This window comes from Gossypium arboreum, chromosome 7 (genome assembly GCF_025698485.1).
Source record: "Gossypium arboreum isolate Shixiya-1 chromosome 7, ASM2569848v2, whole genome shotgun sequence".
Lineage (NCBI taxonomy): Eukaryota > Viridiplantae > Streptophyta > Magnoliopsida > Malvales > Malvaceae > Gossypium > Gossypium arboreum.
This window is the reverse complement of record NC_069076.1, coordinates 57,748,024-57,753,392: the sequence shown is the minus strand read 5'-3', so window position 1 is coordinate 57,753,392 and position 5,369 is coordinate 57,748,024.

Sequence of the window (5,369 nt, the reverse complement as noted above, 5' to 3'; positions counted from 1 at the left end):
CCGAGCTCGGTCCAAAACAATGGTGTACGGCATTTACGCCGTACAAGGCCTCGTAAGGCACCATCTTAATACTTGATTGAAAACTATTGTTGTGTTTAATTCAATCAAAGGTAAATATCGTTCCATGAACCACTGAACTCGAGGATGCAACATCTCAACATATCCTCAAGCATCCGAATTATTCGCCGGATTGACCATCGGTTTGGGGGTGAAAGCGGTCTTTGAAATGCAACTTGGTACCCAAAGCTTCTTGCAATTTCTTCCAAAATCGCGAGGTGAACCTCGGATCTCTATCCTACACAATGCAAATCGGTACCCGTGTAATCTCACAATGAGAAAGCGTACAATTCAGCTAGTTTATCCAATGAAAAATCATGCATACGGGGATAAAGTGAGTCGACTTAGTCGGTCTATCAACAACAACCCAAATCGCATCCTTCTTACTAGCTGACAATGGCAGCCCGGACACAAAGTCCATTGTGACTCGATCCCATTTCCACTCGGGTATCATGATCGGTTGAAGTAACCCTGAAGGCACTTGATGTTCCGCTTTTACTTGTTGACATATTAAACATCTCGAAACAAAGTCGGAGATGTCTCGTTTCATACCATGCCACCAAAATCGACATTTCAAATCGTTGTACATCTTCGTACTCCCCGGGTGAATTGACATTCGGCTACAATGAGCTTCGTTCGTAATCATCGAAATGAGTTCGAATTTCTTGGAACACACAAACGATTTCTAAACCTCAAACAATCGTCATCATCAATTTGAAACTTGATTCCTTGTTGAACACACTCAGCCGTTTTGCAACCAACTCATCGTCAACTTTACGAGCTTCGCGAATTTGATGAGTCAATAATGGTTTGGCCTTTAATTGGCTATTAACACATTGTCGGGTAGGATAGACAAGTGTACATTCATTGCTCGTAAAAGCAAGCGGTGATTTCGAAGCTTAAGGCGTCCGCAACCACATTAGCCTTTCGGGTGATAATCAATGACCAGCTCATAATCTTTCAACAACTCAAGCCAACGTCTTTGTCTCGATTTAAGTCTCTTTGAGTCATCAAATATTTGAGACTTTTGTGATCCAAAATACATGGCACTTCTCACCAAATAAGTAATGTCGCCATATTTTCAAAGCGAATCGATGGCGACTAATTCGAGATCATGGGTCGGATAATTTTTCTCATGTGGCTTTAATTGTCTCGACGCATAGGCCACAACTCGACCTTCTTGCATCAATCGCAACCTAACCCAAGTAGGGAGGCATCACTATAGATGACAAACTCTTTGTCGATTCGGTAATTATACTAATCTTGGAGCTTCCGTCAAATGAGTTTTCAATTGGTGAAACTTTTACGACACTTTTCCGTCTATTCAAACTTGACATCTTTCGAAGCGGTTTAGTCATGGGTGTGGCTATCATCGAGAATCCTTTTACAAACCGTCGGTAGTAACCAAGTCCCAAAAGCTCGAACCTCGGTAATATTTCTTGGAGGCTTCGAGTTAAGTATGGCTGAAATTTTGCTCGATCGACTCGAATACCGATCACGGATACCACATGACCCAAGAAGCTAACCTCTCTTAACCGAACTCACACTTCTTGAACTTAGCATATAACCGCTTATCTCGTAAAATTTGCAACACTAATCTCGGTGCTCCACATGTTCGGTCTCATCTCTTGAATAGACCAAGATGTCGTCAATGAACACAACTACGAACCGATCCAAATACGATCAAGATCCGATTCATCAAATCCATAAATACCGCGAGGGCATTAGTGAGCCCAAACGGCATCACTAAGAACTCGTAGTGACCATATCTCGCTTACAAGGCAATTTTGGGTATGTCCGAATCCGAATTACATGGCGATAATAGCCCGATCTCAAATCTATTTTTGAGAACACCGAGGCTCCTTCAGTTGATCGAACAAATCATTGATCTGCGATAACGGATATTTGTTCTTTATTGTCACTTTATTAAGGCGGCGATAGTCGATGCACAACCTCATGGTTCCGTCCTTCTTTTCACAAACAACACCGGTGCACCCAAGGTGAAAAACTTGGTCGAGCGAAACCTCTATCCGTCAACTCTTGCAACCGAGCTTTCAACTCCTTCAACTCGGTTGGTGCCATACGATATGGAGCTATCGAAATTGGCGTAGTCCGGTACACGCTCAATACCAAACTCTACTTCCCGAGCAGTGGTAAACCCGGTAATTCTTCGGAAAAACATCCGGTATTCACAAACCACCGCACCGATTCGGTTTCTTTTCCAATTCCTTATCATCAAGTACATACGAGGTATGCTTCGCACCCTTTCTTACATGTTTCGGGCCAACATTGTTGATATTACGGTGGCAACCCCTTTAAGTCCGTAGACTCAACTCGGATTATCTCGTTATTCGCACCTCAAATCAATAGTCTTGCTTTTGCAATTCACAACCGCATCATGCACGGTCAACCAATCCAAACCAAGAATAACATCAAATTCATCAAGCGGCAAAGCATCGGTCCGCGGAAAGCGGGACCCTCGGATTACTAGGGGACATTTCTTGCACACTTTGTCGACAAGCACGTAACGACCCAAGGGATTTGACACCCGAATTACGAACTCAGTAGACTCAATAGGTAAAGTCTTATTGGATGCTAAGGTTTCGCATATATAAGAATGAGTAGAACCAGGGTCAATCAAAGCAATCACATTAGTATCAAAGAGAGTGAAAGTACCAGTGATAACATCAGGGGAGGATGCTTCCTCTCGTGCACGGATGGCATATGCCCTAGCGAGTACTGGTCTCGGATCGAACACCAGTATCGGTGGCCCCTCTCGACTACCACCCTACCTCCTGAAATTCTTGGTGGTCTACCTCTAGTCATCATTCCACTAGGTCTTGCACCTTGCATCCTATTCTTCTCATCAAGCTCCGTGCAATCTCTAATGAAGTGGTCCTTCGAACCGCATCCGTAACAAGCCCTATTGGTAGACTTACCCCAACATTCACCTATGTGTCTTCTCCCACATTGGGGGCATTCAGGTTTCTCTTGACGGTTATTGCCCACACTAGCTACCGAAGTAGCTCGGGAGTCCGTCAATGGTCGTGCTCTAATGGAAATTCCCGCAGTCGTCCTCGATTTATTGGTGTCCTCCCTGAACTTCTTTACAGCTGAGAACGGAGCTTTACCCGTCGATCTTTTGCGATAGTCTCTAGCTTCAAATTCAGCCTTCTTCTTCTCCTTTCCAAGTTCCTCCGCCTTGCAGGCTCGTTCAACTAGTGTTACGAATTCTTTTATCTCCAAAATACCCACTAGTAGCTTTAGATCTTCATTCAATCCTTCTTCAAACCTCTTGCACATAGCAACCTCATCAGCCACACACTCCGGGCATACCGATCGAGTCTTACGAACTCATGTTCAGATTCGACATCTTGTCATACGGCCTTGCTTGAGTTCCAAGAATTCCTTACGCTTTTGATCGATGAACTGTTGACTAATATATTTCTTTCAAACTCCATTTGAAAGAAATCCCAAGTAACTCGTTCGTTTGGAACTATGGAAATCAAGGTCCTCCACCAATAGTAGGTGAGTCTCGCAACAAGGATATAGCACACTTTAGACATTCATCGGTGTGCATGATTCATCAAACACCGAATGGTGTTATCAAGCGAAACTTCGGCCTTTCGGCATCATCAAGAACTATGGCCTGAACTCTTCAGCCCCGCTTCCTAATCAAGTCTGGTGGCTTACTCAGCCTCACGAAGTCGATGGCGATGGCATTACGGGCTCTTGGGTGGATTATTCAAATTCGGAATTGTTGGACAATTGGATTGGTTCGGGCATATTATGCGACCCACTCATTCATCATGGTAAAGAAGGCTTGTCTAGCCCCTCACCCCGATTATTCGCAGATGACCGAGGTTCAACAGTGGCGTCCCTTGTGCGAGGAGCAGCCGCTACACTTTCAACGTCATCCGCCAAGGTTCTCTCTACACCGGGATCCATTTACTAATCAAAACAATAATTTTAACCGTCAGAAGTCATCACACATTTAAACATTAACATTAAGGCATGTATAGCTAGACTCATACGTGCTATGGTAGTCCTAGAACCGATTAAACCATAGCTCGATACCAATAAAATTGTAACACCCGAACCCGAGACCGTCGCCGGAGTCGAACACGAGGTGTTAACAGACTTCAAACCACTTATTGAGAATTTCCCAGACAAGCTGCCAATCTGTGTACTAGTCGCTTCAAAAATCATAACTTGAGTTTTACAACTCGAAAATCAGTTTTGTAATTTTTCCCTGAAACTAGACTCACATGTCCATCTACAGAATTTTTTCAAGAATTTTTGGTCGAGCCAATTGGTACAGTTTATTAGTTAAATTCTGTCATGTCACGGGGGTCGACTACACTGACCTTTGTACGTTACAACTCAAATAACTCCCTGTGCAGGGCTTCAATACTGATGTCGTTTGTTTCTATATAAACTAAACTCAAAGAGGAATTTATACATATATGGTATGACCCTAATTATCTCTGGTTAATTTATAATGAATTTTCAAAGTTGAAACAGGGAATCCAGAAACCGTTCTGGCCCTGTTTCACGAAAACCCAAATATCTTTTAACATACAACTCATATGACCGTTTCGTTTCTTCCATATGAAAATGGATTCATCAAGGTTCATTTACATAATTTATTCACTATTTAATTCCATTCCTACTATTTTTAGTGATTTTTCACATCCACGTCACTGTTGCTGCCAGCATCTATTTCTAGGGTAGACTTTCTCTAACACATAGTTTCTATGATTCAACCACCCCTTTTTCCTATATAGTCCAAAATATAATCATGATGACCCATTCTAATGGCTGGTCATTGCCAAATATTTCTGTGCTTCTTAATGAGCATATACATACCAAATGATTATAACATTATGCTCAAAACATTTATACGCCATTTTCGCATGGCTATTCAAAATTTTACATACCAAGTTCAAACAAAACATAATAGCCTATACATGCCGTAATGTACTCCAAGACCAACTACGAAGAAAATACCAAAAGTTGTTAGCGGTGTGATGACTTGATGACGGTCCCGAATACGCAAAAAAGTCGAGTCCAAGAAACCTAAAATAGGTGACAAGTAAACACCGAATGAGTATATAACTCAGTAAGTCATAAGCAATGCACTAACAACCATTAATAACATTATCGCAAAAGTAAACAAAATGGAACGAGGCTAATTACTCCATTCAAACCGAACTATACCATAGTTCCTTAGACCTTTCGATTCAATCATACATCTACATGACCTTTCACTCATTCCGCGATAATTCTTATGTACGTGACTTCAATTTACA